Here is an 18,990-nt window from a genome sequence, read left to right on the forward strand (position 1 = left end):
TCTCCACATTCATGGCTGGTTAGGCTTTCCCCCGGCAAGGTGGCTAAGCTCTAAGGAACACTGCAAGCACAGAATAGCAGAAGCTACAAATCTCTTTAATGTCCAGCCTTACAAAGTACTCTACACAACTTCTGCCAGACTCGAGGGTTCAAAAAAGGTAACCGGGGCTGGTCCAGATTTTGAAAGGGAAGGGAAACAGACTCCAACTAGAAAAATCACAAAGTATTTATAGCCATCTTTAATTCACCGTAGGAACTCAAGAACATTGAAGTAGTAGATACTACCATAGAAATGAATTCGTTCTTTGAGAGAAAGAATCAGTGATTGAAGAACAGAATCTCTCCCCTGGATAATATATCACATGAAGAAGAACTCTTAGACCAGAAAGAGCAAAGGGGGAGAGAGAAGCAGGGTCAATGAGATAAAGGAGAAGCACAGTGTTTCTGGAACGGAAATCAGTTGCAAGGGAAGAGTATGACATCATGGTCAATAACACAGAGAAACTAAAGGAGAGAAGTGGTGTGTAACTACCATTCAGCAGTTTCTTAGCCAGAGCCATCCAGCGGTAATGGGTTTCCAAAACAATCATAAATAATATTCTAAATATTAGGAAAATTAATCATCTGAAGCCCCAGAATACAGTTACTGAATATGACAATTAACAGCACAGGAATAACTCTAGAAATCCTAATTAATACTAATAATCTGAGTTATTCTGAACTTTAAAAAAAAACAAACATTGCTCTACTTTTCCTTATTTCTCTTTTTTTTTTTTTAAAGATTTTTGTCTGTTTATTTATTTGAGAGAGAGAATGAGATGGAGAGAGCATGAGAGGGAGGAGGGTCAGAGGGAGAAGCAGACTCCCCACTGAGCAGGGAGCCTGACGCGGGACTCGATCCCGGGACTCCAGGATCATGACCTGAGCCGAAGGCAGTCGCTTAACCAACTGAGCCACCCAGGTGCCCCTACTTTTCTTTATTTCTGACAGTTATGGAACACATGATTTATTTAATGCAGATGGTAACTGTCTTTCTAGGAAAAGGCTTCTCAGTTCTTTGAGGCATTTAGTAAGCTACTGAATTGTCTAGAATACATTTAAAATGAAGGAAGTTGCAGTCACATTATAATATTAACACTGGCACATAAGCTACCAGTGGCTACATAATTCTTAGAATATGTAAGCAGAAGGCAACCTTGGACCCTCTCCACCATCTTCATTGTTTATAAAAATGTTTTCTTGACTTGCCCTCCCACCATCCACAGTAAGCACACCATCAAGTAGATCCAAACTCAGTTCCTGTGTTTGTGAATCTACATGTTCTCCTTTTAAATGTCTGGCTGATAGCAGAGATCATTATTCCATTTGCTTCTCCCACTTCTCCCATAGGTGACCTACCTTTTACAGGAGCAGAATTATATGGGCTATCTAATCTAGGAAGAAACCATGGCGATTAGACTCTAACTCTACAAGTAAGAAAACTAAAGTGTAGCGATGTTTAAGTTACTTCTCTAGGGCATGGAATTATGGGCAAATTTCCTAATTTGAAAAGAACTGGGAAGTTGATAGCATTGATTCTGGCCACCTAGCCTAATTAATAATAGGCCTTCTTAATGAAATAAACAGTTTTGAAACATGAATTTGCAAATGTAGTCCAGAATATTTCTATATTACAATTTTTAAACTATAAACATAAATCAAAATGAGATTTTTTTTTTTAGCTTTGGGACAAACCAGTGTACTCTAGAAATACTAAAAATATGGTTAAGCCACTCGTCTTAACCTTTCTCTAAAGTTAACATTTAAATACACTCAATTAGGGAGGCTAGGACTACAAAGGCATACCGAGGCAATATGACACCTTGTTTCTACTTTCATGGGATTTACAATCCTATTGTAGAGAGAAGACATGCATAGTTGAAAGGATCAGTATGCCATGCTGTCACAAGGGCCAAATGGGTGGCATGATGGCTAAACCTAATAAGTATTACATTTGATTCTATACAAAGAAAATACCCCAAGAGAATGCATGGAGCATCCCTGACCAGTAGCACTTCTCAAAGAGAGGTCAGGATTTTAGTCTGTAGGATAACTACCACACATCTGGTGGAGGTCAAAGTGTTCAGAAAATATAGATGTGCAAGACAGAAAGATCCTTGCTCTCAGGGACCTTACTGAGGAAGAAGGAAAGAGAGAAAACCAAATATATAAACATGATAAAATCAGAAATGCCATGAAGAACATAGAGCTCCTTTAGATTGGGCAGTTAGGGAAAGCCTCTTTAGATCTGAACAGAGTCAGACATGCAATGATATTGGGGAAGCTCATTCCAAGTAGAAGGAGCAAGAAGCTTAAAATAGGTGCAGATCAGAAGGGAGGCCACTCAGCTGGGATGTTAGGAGCCTGGGGAAAGCAGAAGAATGAGAGGGCCTGCAGGCCAATATACAGAGTTTGGATAATAAATAGTTCAGGAGGAATGGAAAAGCCACTGAAGAGCCATAAGTAGAGAAGCAGCTGATCTGTTATTAGTTTTTTTTTTTTTTAATTTATTTTTTAGAGAGAGGAGGGGAGGGGCAGAGGGAGAGAGAGAGAGAAACTTAAGCAGACTCCACACAGAGTGTGGAGGTCAATACGGGGTGCATAGGCCCAATGCCGGGCTCTGTCTCATAACCGTGAGATCAAAACCTGAGCCAAAACCAAGAGCTGGATGCTTAACCGACTGCACCACCCAGGCACCCCTGATACTAGCTTTTAAAAATTCACAGTCAATTCAATGAATCAGCAGGGATATGTGGATATACTCAAGAAGTCAAAGGATCTATACTTCCATCTGTAAAAGAAGGGTGTTCACAATACACAGAGGACAGACCCAATGCCCTCACCACTGCTTCACCTGGATTATATATGTTCAGAGCTGGGCAACACACTTTTCAAGACGTGTGTCGTATTCACAATACTAGAGTCATGCTACTTAATACAGTGTACAAATTAATTGCTCATCATGTCAAAGTCAGAAGCTCTGCCACAGAACTAATTTAAGATTAATCTTCCACAACTATAAAAGATAAATGATGTTTGTACAAAGCAACAGATATGGAGCTTGTTTATTTCCGACATGTAATCTGGGAAAGCATGGCCATTGTTTATTTATGGAAACATGGCAAACCAATTCCCTGCATAAAAAACACTACCTTCAACAAAAATCAGAAAAATATAGACATGGAGTCATGGAGTCTAAGTCTGTCATAGACATTATATTCCTCAGATCTTTAAGGTTTAAAAAAATGACAAATATCAAATGCACACAGACATATACTCTGCAACATACAAGACCAACAAAGGACCGGAAGAGGCCATTTTACCAAAATGTATACAGATTTAATTTTCTTTTTAACTGGTTTAAATATATCAAAAGGATTTTATGCAAAAGGTCTGTAGGAATAATAATCTCTTTTTACATACTAAGTATTCAGTATTTGCCCCAAGCTACCAATGTAATAGTAATTATCTTTACCATGTGTTCACAATTCAGAATGTTAATCTTACCCTATGAATGCTGGTCAACCGGAAACTCTGCAATTAGTTTCTATTTGAAAAATTCCTAAAGAGAAATCATAAACATGTTGTTACACTTTACTCATCACAGGACTGCAAGACAAGTTATCCACTTACGTGGTTCTAAGATTTCCAAAATCTATAATAACTTTATGAAACATACAACTTAAAAAGTGAGTGTTATTATAGAGGTCACCTTCTGATCTCCTGCAAAGGCTGTCAACTAATACCCAGGGAGAGACACAAATCACTGTCACATTTAATGTCATCACCACAGCAATTTATAAGGCATAAAATATGAACATTCAATTTTTAATTAAGAATGAGATAAGCATTATATCTCAGGTACCATTCATTTTATAAATAATTGAAAAACCCATTGAAAATATTTGTGTTTCTTATATAAAAAAGGGGGAAACATGGGGGGAATATTTGGGATAGTTTCTCTTTCCAGTTTTTATTGTTGCTGTTTTCAGGGTTTTTTGTTGTTATTTGCTGTCCTGCTATTTGACACAATTATGTCACTCTAAACTTCAGTGGCACAATATTTTTGCCTCTTATTATTTATCATACGCTTCCTTAATGTTGTTACAGATTCTCCAAACAACATTTTTTTTAAAGGATTTTATTTTTAAGTAATCTCCACACCCAGCTCACAACCCCCGGATCAAGAGTCGCATGCTCCACTGACTGAGCCAGCCAGGCACCCCTCTAAACATCATTTTTGATGGAAGCATAATAGTTCATACATAGATATGTCATAGTTTACAAAATTATTTCCCTATTGAATCTTAGATTTTCCCTTTTTATTACTGACAATAGTGTAAACATCCCTGTACTCTTGTTCATATGATTTCCTTTGCAAAGATCTCTAAAAGCGAGAGTAATGGGCCAGAGGGCATAAACATTTTAAGGTCTCTGATATATAACAACAAATTATTTATTAAGAAGGTTATACTAATTTTCTGATCTATAAACAGTATACGAGTAGTACCCTTACCAGATGTCAGAATCATCATTAAATAATAAAAACAAACAAAAAAACCTTGGCTAATTCCATCCCAAATTATCTTATTGTTTATTTTGCATTTCTTTGATGGGGTTGAGTTGAATGCTTTTCAACGTGCTTTACTAACAAGTTTCGGTCTTCTTTTTCTTTTTTTTAATATTTTATTTATTTATCTGACACAGAGAGAGAGAGCACAAGCAGGGGGAGCAGGGGAGGGAGAGGGAGAAGCAGGCTCCCCACGGAGCAGGGAGCCCAATGCGGGACTTGATCCCAGGACCCAGGGATCAGGACCTGAACCGAAGGCAGACACTTAACCGACTAAGCCACCCAGGTGCCCCTCATTCTTCTTTTCTACTTAACATTTACCTACACCAGAGGAAGATTTTGCTAAGAAGATATAAGCGTAATGAAAGCTCCCTCCTAACGACAACTTGTCATCTCAGAGTGAAGCCATTGCTGCCAAGTAAAAAAACAACAAAATGTAGCTCAGTTTCTTTATCCAGGCTAAAACCAAATGGCTCAAAACTAATTTTAGAAACGATAGCATAAGTTATCACCTTTCTTTCTCCACAGCTGCAAACAAAAGTACAAGTTAGAAAAATAAAATGTGAAAATACTAAATGACAAGGCTTGTTAGGATAGAATAAATAGTCCACGCGAGGCAGGCAAACCCAGGACTCGACTGCCAGGGTAACGCGGCCGGACCCAGCGGCTGACAGGCTGTGGCGTCAGTGGCTTTTCTAGCTTGCGATGCTAATGAGTGTTATGAAACTGGTATTACCTACCCCCACAAAAACATTTTCTCTCCCCGCTGGCAGGACACAAGGCATGTTCATTTTCACTTAAAAAGTCAATTCCAAGAGAATCTTAAAAATTCTATTCTGGAAGATTTGGAGATGACAAACATAATACTAAGAATTCCCTTTCTCAAAGAAGAGCTCCCTTCAAAAGGTTCCCAGCGAAGGACATACAAGGGAATACTTTCAAGTGACTGTGGATTAAAGAACAATAGGGGACAATCAACTATGATAGAAAAACAAGAGGCCCCCTGCCTTTTGCTTTGAAAATTGAGAAGTCTGGATGCTCTTATTTCCTTCTGGTCAGTAGAGATAGGGGAGATTGACAAAAAAAAACTCCTTTGTAGTTAAGCAAAGAACGGCTCTAAAACTCTGGAATCTGAGAATGGCTCTCCATTGGCGTGAATTTGTGTCTTAGTGATGGTTAAATAAAATCCTTCCCTTTAAGGGTTAGCCAGAAATCAAGAATCTTTGCCTAGTAACTTGATCTCATTTTGTAAGTCAGATATGGCAAGAATCATTGCAATATCACACTTACTCATCCTGCCTCGAGCAATGCTGTAAGTTTAAGGCTTTGGGTTATATAAAGTTAAAGTAGCCTATTTCATCAGTTTGAAAAGTTCAAACTAGGAATACCAGATGTACTTAAAGGAGAGACATTTCATTTCACCGTTGGTCCCACCATGGCATCAGCTCCAAAAGCCACCTTGACCTCCACAGCCTGAATTCACTGCTCCTCCATCTGTGTTCCTACCACATTAACAGTTCTCTTACACTGTTTTATAGTATATAATAAGCTATTGCCCCAAGTTCTTTGAGCGCTGAGGCAGCATCTTATTTATCTACATTTCTGGGATCTATCCCAGTGTCTCTTTCCAGGGCTAGATTAAAAGCCTGGATGTTACGACAGTTTCCATGTACAGACATCCACGGGGTGCTGAAAACATCTCTGGAAACTTAACTAAATGAAACAAAAATAGTATCCACCAGAACTATTCTCAGGGATTGTAGAGAATATGGTTGGAAGGAAAAAGAAGGGGTCTGCTATTTTTCTTCTGGTCAGTTGAGATCCTAGAAACTGGCAGGAGAGGGATTTGAGGGATTTGGCTACCCCCTGCCCTCTTATCTAGGGTTTGGTTTTTCCTCTTAAAAATGTTGTGAACAAATATTTAAAGGACAACAGTCTGAAGTGGCATCAAATCATCAGCCTGCCCAGGGTAACAAATTATTAGCCTATCTCTTGGACCCCCATATCTCAATCCTGCCCCTATCACTACCATAAATATTTAGTAAATAATTACTGAGTGAACCAATAATACTAGATCAGGTTTTACCACCCAGCTAGGAACCAAGGGTATGGAGGAAGAAGGCCTGGCTCTCTGAATGACCTATAAACACAACTGGTACACACACACAATGGGTCTGGGAAGGCGGGAAAGCAGAGCAGGGGGGATAGAACCTCTGGCATTTCCATCACCCCATGAGAGGTGCAGAGATTCAGAAGCAGAGGCAAAGCTTTCACCCTTCAGGAAGAAAGGAGAAAAAGTCATACTTTTCAATGTAGCCACCAAACATGACATCTCAGAAATCTGAACGGAGAACTGCTGTCAAATTTAGCATGACTGGCTGCATTCTAATGACGGTGAGTCATTTTGAATCAGTGATGGCTCGCTGGATAAATGCTACAGCATTCCTAAATGACCTTAATATCTTATCAAATTATGATTTCACAATTCTTTTGTACAAGCTAAAAGTACATTGCGACAGGAATCATGCCAAGACCAGGGGAAGTATCAAGTTTTCACCCCAACAAGGATGGTGTGTATCATGCTGTTCTGTGAGCCCTTTCCCTCTCCACCTTCCCCTAAGACCATGGGCTCAGGGAAGGCAAGAACATTTCTTGTCTCCTCAGGGTCCCACCAGATATTAGGTGCTCCGTAAGTTTTATAATTCTACAACTCCTGTGAGCTATGATCAAGCTGAAAATATTATGTACCTCTGGATGGTTTCAGTCTCCTAAATCAGTAACATCTGATAGCAATCACTATAAAGAATGCTATATCCTGTAGAACATTTTCTTAACCCAATGACAAATACCAAATTGCCATGCACTGAAAATCAGCCTAGTGTTTAGGTCGAGTTAACTTCTGACTTGAAAATATAAAGGCTTAATGCTCACCAAGTATTAAAACCGTTGAACACAAAAGATGTTTAAAATGAACGCTGCTACCCACTCTACCCCCCAAAATCAGTAGTTGCTTCATACTTCATGCTTCTTCAGCATTTAGGGAGTGCTGATAGTTCTATTATACTGCCATTAATCCGCATCACAAAGAGCTGGTTAGAGGCCTTCCTGCCTCTCTCTTTGAGCTCTTAGAAGAATACAGAGTACGGGACAGCTGGATAGGACCTAACACACAAAACATTCTTAGTAATAGCTATATGCTGAATTAAAAAGGTAGAAGGAGATGGAAAAGGGAAGGCTAACATTTACTGTGTATTTAGTGAGGTACGTATTATGATCTCAGCTCTAAAGGTGAGAACGTTGAGGACTGGAAAAATTAAACTTGCTCAAGCTCACAAAGCGAACCTTGAATTCACACCAACCAGCAGTATGAGCCATCTGCTACACCGCCTCTCCAGTGAACTATATAAAAAGGAGTTTTATATAGAACGTGGCATCTCTCTTTAAAAAAAAAAAATCTACAATCTATCTTTTAGAGGAACCAAAAGACATAATCTAAAAATCAGATCTATATAGGTTTCCTAGCTCACTACTCAGTAATGAGTAGGAAATTTTATTGTAGTTAAATGAGTAGTTATTTTAAGAATTAAATGAGGTGGAGGCACCTGGGTGGCTCAGATGGTTAAGCAGCTGCCTCCATCTCGTGAAACAGAATCAACAAATCCTCCCTCCGTCCTGCCTGCCTCTATTATATAATTAAGATAGACATGCTAGATAGCCAGAGCAAGGGTGCATCCTGCAGGCACAGCCTCTTACAGAGAAACATGCCCCCAGTAATATAATAAAAGGAATAACAGGTTTAATCTGTATTTAAATGATATTTTACAAGGCTTTTCTTCTTGGTTTTCCTATTAAAATGTGGTTAAAATAAATTAATACCATATCCCCTACATACAACATTCTTTCTGAATGACTTAATAAAGAAGTATCACATGCCTTCAGTATGTTAGTTACTTTTAATATGTTAGTTACGTTGTTAGGCCTAGTTCTCATTATAAAACTCTTAGGAATGTTTGAGAAATCTGGAAGGGAACGCAGCAAAATGGTTAAGGTCCGATTGAACTCTAACTTTGTCATTTACCACCTGCTTGATGTTAGATAAGCCAAGTATCAATTTTTTCATCTGTAAAACAGGGACATTGCAGTTATTTTAAGAATTAAATGAGGTGGAGGCACCTGGGTGGCTCAGATGGTTAAGCGGCTGCCTTCAACTCAGGTCATGATCCCAGGGTCCTGGGATCGAGCCCCGCATCGGGCTCCCTGCTCCGCGGGGAGCCTGCTTCCACCCCTCCTCCCTGCTCATGCTCTCTCTCTTCAATAAATAAACAAAATCTTAAAAAAAAAAAAGAATTAAATGAGGTAACCATAAATCAAATGCTTAGCACAGCAGCAGGTACAAAGTAAGCACTCAATAATGGTAATTCATTAACAGAGTAGCAGCTTTATCTAAAATTAATCCTTTAAAGGTTGGCTTTAAAGTATTAGCCTGTAAAGAGAAACCAGATTGGTTGTCAGGGGGTTTCCTTCTCCACCTAAATGAGCGATTTCCATGCCAGGTTTTGCAATATATCACATGATTCCAGTTACTAGAAAGTGTTGTAAAACATAAACGTAACTTACCTCAATTATTTAATATATGGCCCAGAGGGAAGACAGTGTTGTGAGGCCAAAACAATACAAGCTGATGCAAAACTAAGTTACCCCCACTTTCTGATGCAGTGCGTGTCTTCCCAGTCAAGATCCATGCTGCAGGCGAGTCAGATATCGCCAATGTCACCCAAGCAAAGGCCATGTTTTAAAATCCATAGTTGCAGAACAGTGTGCATGAACTTAATGTCACAGAACGGTACATTTAAAAATGGTTTAAGATGATACATTTTATGTTATGTATGTTTTATCACAAAAAACCCTATAATCATGTAAAACAAAAGCTGTTCTGACTGCTTAAAAATGAACATAAACGGATTACACAAATCTAATATACAGTGGGCCCCGATGTACTGGAAGGCATACTGACAGATAAAAAATATGTTTACTATGTCAAATTTACTTTACCCATAATTCCTAGATTATAATAAATACTATTTAATTATCAATTTTGTTTGTTACCTTGAATTAGAAGGATCTGGCTGTGTGAGAGAATATGATCCTACTAATTTGTCCAGAAAAGGCATAGATCTTCTTTTCTACTAGAGAAATAGCCATATATGAAGCTAACACGTTCAAAAATCTTCTATTTAACTATCTAGGTAAGCACACATATGAGATCTTTTTTTCTCCCTAAAATAACCATTGAAGCACCCACATGTTTACAAAACTCACCAATAACTTTATATGGGTTTGAAAAGTACTTGAGCCTCTTATTAATCTTTTATTAAGAGGCCAATCTAGAGGAGGCATCAAGGATAGCCTAATGTGAAGGAGGGCTGGGGGAGGCACAGATGGCAGGCGGCGGGGTAGAAGGAGATGGAGTGTGTGTTAGGAAGTAATTAAAGAAGAGCAATCATAACCCTTTCCATTAGTGATAGCAGACATACTTACTGGGCACTTAACACTCATCAATCAATCAGTCAATCAATTCCTGAGACTCTCATAATTATGAACTCATTTTTGTAGGATTGCCTTGTTACTTCCTTGGGCTCTGGATATGTGGGGTGGAAATGACCATCCAACGCACAAGAGGGTAGAGGTAATGATCCATATCAAATGAGAGCTAATTTAATAAGAGAAATCACAGCTCTGCCTCTCTGTAGGGCTATACTGGAGGAGAATGAGGGAATACAGGAATGAGACTGGATGTTCAAATGAAGGAAAGTCACCATCACAGCGACAGAGGGAAGAATCAAAACCACAAGGCAGCATGGCTTAACAGAAAGAACCCCTGACTAGGTGTCAGGAGACTCAATTTTTACTCCCTACTTTCTACCGATCCAACAGTCTAACGTCGAATGAGTCACCTCGCCTCATCTGACTTGACTTTCCTTACTTGTCAAGTTGGAGGGAAAGCCAAATGATCGATAGACCTTCCACTTCCAACATCCCACTGTCCACTGAGTTGATTAATTGCAGCTGGAGCTGGGGGATGCTTAATCTGAAAACACTCCTCTGGAGTGGCAAGAATTGAACAGGGATTTAAAAGAAAATGGTGACAGCACCAGGGCAAACATGAATTCAAAGACAAACAGTGTAGGTTTTCTTAGAAAGAGCAATGAATGGTCTATAATTGGCTACTCATAAATCAGTCTTGCTAAAAAGAGAATAAAAGTAGGTCATAGCAAGAGAAGAAGGTCATTGGATCAAACAAAGTAACAAAAGCACTGATTTTGATTGAAAGTAAAAAGGTAACTGGGAACCATGCAAGGGTCCTAATACAAACCTATCCCTTAAGAACTGGGGTTCACCAGGATTCAGTCTTTGGCCAGTAGCTTCTCTGCTCACGCACAGGCGTTCCTCAAGTGACATCCTCTACTCTAAAGGGTCATCCACCACCTCTATGTAGGTGATCCCCAAAGCTACAGGGTAAGCCCTGCTTTCTAGCTCTGAGCCTCAAAATCATCTCCCAAACATCTTCCTGGCTATCCACTGAGATGTGTGGAAGCAACTCACACTCAGCACATCCCAAACTAAATCCACCATTTCTGCTCACACCTACACCAAACTCGCATTTCTTGGATCTCTGAATGTTGGTAGCAACATCAAGACTAGACAGCTGAATGATGCTGAAGGTTGATAGCAATGTCAAGAGCTCAGGCACCTGCCCCCCATTCTTCTTTCTATTCCCTCAAATTTACCCGTTCTTGCCTTAAACTAGCCCCTTCTGCATCCCTGTCTCGGGTGAAGCCTGCTGAATCTTTGGGGAAGACAACCGAAATGTCTTCCTCACTTGCCCTCCTTGGTCCCATTTCCAAACAGCAGTCAGAGAGCCCTTTTTAAAACATCAAACCCTCCTGATTTTTGTTGTTGTTGTTGTTATAAAGTCAAAATAATATCCCAGGGAGGGTTCGGGAGGCCTGGCAATGGAACGTGATGGGAGCAAATGCTATCCGGCTTCTCTTGCTGTCTTATTGGCTCTTGCTATGTCCTTCCCAGGAATGCGAGGGCTTGACTCCAAAAGGCTGGGCAGATTGGGTCACATAGTCTGTGATCATCTCTCACTTGAGACTAGCTGGACTAGGAAGAAAGGATATTTCACCCTATGGCTCACTGTGGGCACTCATTCAACCTGACAAGTCAGGTATGCCCCAACTCCTGCTCATGCTGCCTGTGTCATGGATTCAGATCCAGTTGGGACTAGTGCTGTGAGAAGCAAGTTTAAAGCCTTTAGCTCTGTTTCTACCTACATGTTACTGGTGTCTATGCTCCCAGATATTGGGCATTTTTACAGAAGTTTTCTCCTCCTCGGTCAGCAGCAGTCATTGCTACAGTAGTCAATTCTGGGATAGAGAGTGATTGCTCGTCCTGCTGATGCGTTGCCCTGTAAATGTTCTGGAGTCGAGTTAGGTGAGTGCAAACCATCCAATTTTTATTTATTTTTATATCTCCTCTTCCCTCAACCCTGGGGCCCTGTTGCTCATCAAGTGAAGCCTCAACTCTCCATTCCCCCCCACAATCACGAATTCAAGGCAGGGGCTGGTTTTCCATGGAGGCAGTGTGGAAAATGTGCACTTCGAGTCCCCAGCCTTCCTCCACCACCATCTGCATGGCCTTAAGCAAATCAACTCATCCAACCCAGGCCTCTAGTCCTCACCTTTACAATATGGACAATTATAGAGGCCCTGAGGGTTGATATTGGTGGTAAAATAAATATTGTGGAAGTACTTTGGAATCATTAAAATGGCATAGAAATGTAAGGGTGAACGCTTATAAAGAAAGCCATTTTTTTTTTTTTTTTTTTTTGCCGGTAAAGTAATTTTAAAAGAGGATGCCTTTGGCCTTGGAATATTATCTTAAATCGAAACAAAACAACCCATGAAGTGAGATTTATTTATACCACTTTCGTTCCAAGCAAACAAAACAGCGAGTGTTACAAGGTCATTGACATCTCCTAACATTTAAGTCCCACTATAAAAGTCAAAAGGAATTTTTCCAAAAGGCCCAGGGGTCCAGGTAGAAATATGTAGCCCAAACACAGAAGTGCACAGTGAGAAGACAACAACAAACGTAAACAAATTCTTTTCCAAATCAACCTTGCAATATTGGACTGATAATGGACCATTTATATTCTGTCCATTGGAGAAAGAAAAGAAGAAAAGATGACACAACACCCACAGCCTCTGGCTCCCAATGCCAATGAAGGGCAGCCATGCCTATGTGCCCAGCCCAGAGAAGGCCTTTTGAAACATTCCAGTCAGCTGACGTTGCTTATCTCTTCCCTGGAAGAAGGTGTGGGAGGAGTGAAGCATCCAGCAAGAGCATGAGCAGAGAAAGAGGTCAGTTTTGAAAGCTCTTCTGGCATCTACATTTCCTGTAAAAAGTCCACGTTCACCTTCATGTTAAATCAGTGCTTCATGTTTGCAACTTGGATATGGCTCCTGGTCAAAATCACTGATTTCTATTTGCTCCTCTGCTGGAGCAGAAAAATATCAGGTTTACATTTCGAGTAAACATGGTGAGGTGTCTTTTTTCTGACACCATGTGGGTGCCCTACCATGCAGTCCTATTTTGACACTAACTACCTCGAGTCAGTGTGAGACTCCAACAGGTTTAAGGGCTCAGTCCCACAAAGCTGCCCCCACTTCAGACACCAGTTGTAAGTCCTAGGACCCCGAAAACCCACTCTTCTGTCTGACTTGGTCATCAATCCAAGGGTTTCCATAACCCCCTCCTTAAATTTGATAATTCACTTGGATGACTCATAGAACTCAGGAAAACACAAACCAGCAGGTTTGTTGCAAAGGATACAACTCAGGAACAGCCAAATGGAAGAGATACCTAGGGCATGGTACTTGGTGGTAGTCTTGGTGGGGGAGGGGGAGGTGGGTATGGAGCTTCCATGCCCAATCTGAATATGCCAACCTCCCAAGCACCAATCGGGAAGCTCCCCAAGCCCTATCATTGAGGAGTGTTTATGGAACTTTCATTACATAGGCATGGTTGATTAAATCACTGGCCACTGGCAATGAAAAACCTCCAGCTCTTCCCCCCTCCTCAGAGGTCAGGGGTAGATTGAAAGTTCCAACCCTCTCATCACATGGTTGGTTCTTCTGGTGACTAGCCTCCAACAGGAAGCTCTCTATGGGCCCACCAAGAGTCACCTCATTAGCAAAAACTCAGGTATGGTTAAGAGGTGCTCATTATGAGTAACAAAAGATGCTATCAGGAAATTTCAAGGGTTTTCGCCCTGTGCCAGGAACCGAGGGCAAAGACCAGATACATATTGTACAACCTGTAGCATAGAACCGCATAAGAAGAGCCACACCTGAGGACTAATTCTCATTCAAAACAGTTGCAATTTGAAAGAGTGCAAAGCAGTTCACTTAGAAGGTCAAACTCACCTTCAAGGGCCCAACCAGGACCATCATTAAGCCTCTGATTTCCCCAGTCAATGACTTACAGACATTCTTCCTAAGGAAAGCCTTCCCTGACCATTCTGACCAAGCCCATCACAATGAGCTCTTTTAGTTTTCCATCCCTCGCTTTCACAGTGCTCACCACACACCCTCATGCAGTTGTTCAATTAAAAGTTTCTCTTCCACTAAACTACAAGCTCTGAGGTCTGGTCTACATGAGTCATGCTGTATCCCCCTGTGTTCTTACAGGCAGAAGCTGCTATTAAACATTCAATGAATGGATAAAAGAATTAAGATTAGACCCCCTTGTTGGAGCAAAGACCATAGCAACTTCCTACAATCACCACATCATCTTGTCTTCAATTCTCCAAATTCCATTTGACATGCAAGGGCCCCTGAGTCATTTAGCAGATTCAAGCCCTATCGGCAAAGAAGAAAGATTTAGCTCAGCCATGGCATTAAGAATAATTTCAGGTCATTCAGGGCATACTGAAGTGAGAGAGTGAGGTCAGGCTCTAAAAGAACCCACAGATAATGAATAGGAATCAGGTAGAATGCCTACATTGCAAAGGTGACAGTGTTTCTGCACACTAGGTTGGCTTTGGGCTTCAGACCCTTCATTTGTTGTTAGCAAAGCAGGGAAACCATGTTCCCTCTGGGAATTTTAGAGTTTTGATGGCTTCTCAGGAGACAAAAGTCACATTCCCCATCTCGAAGTTTAACACATGACTTCTAAATCAGGGTGGGGCTTTGTCTGGCTCAGTGACAAATTCAGCTGCCTAACAAGCATAATCTCTGGGTTAGTGACCAAAGTTTCTCCTTTGTGCACAACAAATGAATCTACAGTTATGTCTTAGCAACCAAACTTGAAAGGTGGAAAGATTGTACCAAGAAAGCTAATGGTGTGTTTTTTTTTCCTCTGTCCTTTTTTTCTTCCCCTTACCACACACAAGAAATAATATTTTTCCATTCATATTTGACACCACCATCTGTTTTTATTGTGGAAAGTCTTACCCATTTAAGGAAAGGCACAACTTAGCTGCTGCTAGTTGAATGGATGTAGAAATAAAGAGGACCCTATGTACCACCAACTGTGTCATGGCCAGAGATGGGACCCCAAGAGAAAGTGTGATAGGATGTCATATCTTGCATCCACTCTGACACTGGGTGCATTCGACAGTCATGACCTCGCCTCTGCAAAGGTGCAAAGCATGATCCCTAATGTTGAAGGGAATAGAAGGGTGTGTGTCAGCCTCAGACATGACCCTCAAAAGGAGCTTATGCTTTAGTGAAATAAAGCATGAATACAAGAAAGCTCAAATGGATTACAGTTGCATCTTAGGGCAATATACACCAAGGGAGCCTAAGAGTTATGAGTGGGCCAAGAAAGATGCATAAGATTTATCTAGGTGTGAGGCAAAGGGATGAGGCTGAAGGGGCGAGAATTAATAATAAGGCACATAGTATTTTATGTGGAGGAATGGAGGAACAAATAAAGAAGGTAGGAGGATGCCAAGGTGAATTTTAGGAGTTAGTGAAGAGACATATACTGATGGAGTGGAATTTTTGAGATGGAAATAATGGAGAGAAGTAGATTAGGGTTAAATAGTAAAGTCTCCAATGTCAGGCTAAGAACTTTTCAAGACATAGCTCAGGTCTTATTAGTGCATGACTGACAGGCACCTGAGAAATGATTGTTTTAGAGTCACTTTATGTCAGTTTAATTTCACTTTTAGAATCAATAGCCAATATTTTTATGGGAACAGAAAGTAATTTAGATTTGATCATATAACCAGTGGGGAACCATTGATGGCATCTGAGCAGGGGAATGATGGAAAAAATACATTTAAAGGCATATTAGTGTGTATTAGGGAAATTAATTTGAAAGCATCAGGAAGAATTCATTGCAGGGGGTTTGACAACAAGAACAGGAGGCCTACTTCTGTATTAGACTATATATCAGAACACCTCATAAAATAAAACATAAATGGACTGCAAAACTAAAATCTCAAGTAGAAAAATAGTTACACTTTAAACAAACTTTCAGGGGCACCTGGGTGGGTCAGTCGGTTAAGCATTGCTCAGCCAGGTCTTGATCTCAGGGTTGGGGGTTCAAGCCCCACATCTGGCTCCACGCTAGGTGTAGAACCTACCTAACAAAAAATTTAAACTTTCAGGTTAGCCAAATGATACACATGGACAAAACAATTATATTTTCAGTGAGCAGACTTTTCCTGTTTCACTGGTATTTTCAAAAGAGAAATGGATTTGATCAGTTTTTTTTGTTTGTTTGTTTGTAACACTAGATGGTACCTGAATACTTTGGTGAAATTAGATGCTTTGGAGTAAAAATATCACTTTTAGAATTAATAGCCAAATACTTCACGCAATGCTATAACACATAAGAACAGTCATTTTAAAAACACACACAAAATGGTGCCAGACAGACTAGTGGCCATGTGAAACACACCATAAGTAAGCCATCAGCTTAAGAATATACTGACTGGGCCCTTCTTTTGGAAAAATCCTTAGGCATTATGTCACTCACCATGCAATCAAGCGTCTGCTTAAAATCAAGTTACAATTACTCTAATTATGGGCCAACACTTCATTTGTTTCACAACTGGTGCCTAATCAAACAGTTCTGTAGACGACTTCACCACAAGGTAACTTAATTTCAGTGCCAAAGGTTTTTTTGTTTTTTTTTTTGTTGTTGTTTTTTAAGTTTTCTTTGGGCACCTGATTTGCCAGTTTAGGCGTCAGAAATCTTACTAATATAAAAATCACTACACGAACTAAATCAAAATCAAACCCAAATGCTTTCATCCATTACAAAACAATATTCTTCTTTCATAAATGCTTTATTTAAATATTTCCCAGCAACAACAGGCTTGTGTGGACAAACCAGGAAGTGAAACCAAGTATGATCACATTGTGAAAGCCGAGTAAAATGAAAGAATGCATTGGAATTAGCTGAGGCACTATTAACATTTCATTTGAAAGTCCATTCCTTTGGAAACTTCAATTTAATTAAAGCAGCAGTAAGAGGAATTTCAAAAGCATACATCTTCATTTTGTTGTTTGACAATTTCCCCAATATTCTATGCAAATGTCTTGTCCCGCAGCCAGGCTGGATCATCTGAAATGTGAGCACTCGCCCAGCCCGCCTGGTGAGTGGAGCACTTGGTTTTAAGCTAGCATTTTCCATTGCACTAAATCTACTCTGAAACAAAACAATTACAAATCCTTAATGACTTGCTTTGGAGAAATGTACCCCTGGATTGTAAGGTAACGAGCAAATCCCACTTCTCCTATTTTGCTGGGGTTCCTATCATTCCCTTATCCTCCACAAATTAATGAATTCCCTGAAAACAGGAACTGTATTTTAGTGTTTGATTCATTTGTTTTTTAACTGAGTACTGAGACTCGGTGGCGCAGGCATAATAAGAGTTATGAGTACCTGATGGTTATTCTTACTGTCCAAGGAGAGTGTTATCCAGCAAGAGTTGCCAGTTGATATTTTGCTTCAAAGGCAGACACTAGGCAGAATCAGAAACTCCTGCACTCTACTGCCCTATCTCTTGTTCCCAGGAAATTGCCTGTGAGAGAGAGGCTAGAAGACACCCTTGCAAAAATGAGTTCTTATGGACTGATTATTATTCTTTATTTATATTAATTTTAAGTATGATTTGAATAAGTTTAATATTATAATGTTATATTTTTGGACATTTCTTAGCAATTTTAATAAATAGTTCCTGGAGGTACCTATGACCTTATCAAGTGATCAGGTACCCCCGTCATTGCACAAACACATTGCAAATGTGAGTATCAGCACCACTCTGCAGATGAAGCAGACACACTCCTGCTACATGTGACAAGGAAACCGAAAAGGAAAGAGAAAGGTGAATAATTACAGGCAGGGATAGACAAATCCACTGGCACGTACACATGTGCATAGAAACATACTGTGTGCGTATGGATGCGTCACAGTAGGAAAATTATGTGGGTTGTGAATTCAACAAACATTTGAGAGCCTACTCTGTGTGAGAACTGTTACTCTTAAGAAGGTGAGGCAACTCTGCTGCTGGGGTATAAAAAGTTTGCAGAGATAGCCTAGGAGTCAAATCCTGAGCTTGTCTATGGACCCATGAAAGAAGTTAGTACTGAGGCAGGCCAATTCCCTAGATGGGCTCTTTTTCTCTGGTCACCTTGTTTTCTTCTGGCTACTCTCTCACTCCCTGTATCAAATACTGTTCTCTCCTATCGTACCTGAAACTTTACACTTTTATTCATTGGATTCTCTTGATGGGAAAATTTATTTAATGTTTGCTATGGTGCGGGATGGATAAGAAGGAATAATAGTAAATGAGAATTCATTGTATTTTTTTTAAGATTTTATTTATTTATTCATGAGAGACAGAGAGAGAGAGAGAGAGAGAGGCAGAGGGAGAAGCAGGCTCCCAAGGAGCAGGGAGCCCAATGCGGGATTCGATCCTAGGACCCTGGAATCATGACCTGAGCCGAAGGCAGACGCTTAACCATCTGAGCCACCCAGGCATTGTATTTTTGTATTTCGTCTTATATCTACCCTTAAAACATGCATAAAAGGAAGATGGGAAATATACATTAAGTGATCAGGCAACAGGAAAATATATTATCAAGATCAAATATCAGTATCAAAATATATTACAAATAGTATATAGTTGAAACAAAAATGAGATACATGTGCATGATGCTTTAAAGTTTATGGGGCATTTTTTCCCCATTAAGTCATTTAAATCATTTGCTCCACTTTATGATAGGGATACCAGTTCAGAGAGGAAAAAACAAGTTGCCTAAGACACGTTTTGTGAACAAGAGCTTGATCCCATAACTG

The 18,990-nt window shown here is 40.0% G+C and overlaps 1 protein-coding gene across 3 annotated transcripts in view; it reads right to left on the reverse strand.

Moving 5' to 3' along the window:
- Positions 1–18,990, reverse strand: part of LRRC8B (leucine rich repeat containing 8 VRAC subunit B) — a 99,487-nt gene that overhangs the window by 49,100 nt on the left and 31,397 nt on the right. For all 3 annotated transcript variants that reach the window (XM_028087658.2, XM_028087657.2, XM_028087655.2), the window contains exon 2: positions 3,546–3,600. The gene's annotated coding sequence lies outside the window, so the exon portion shown is untranslated. The remainder of the gene's footprint in view (positions 1–3,545; positions 3,601–18,990) is intronic.

Source organism: Eumetopias jubatus, unplaced genomic scaffold (genome assembly GCF_037043125.1).
Source record: "Eumetopias jubatus isolate StellerSeaLion01/CBP00866 unplaced genomic scaffold, mEumJub1_p1.0 scaffold_4, whole genome shotgun sequence".
Lineage (NCBI taxonomy): Eukaryota > Metazoa > Chordata > Mammalia > Carnivora > Otariidae > Eumetopias > Eumetopias jubatus.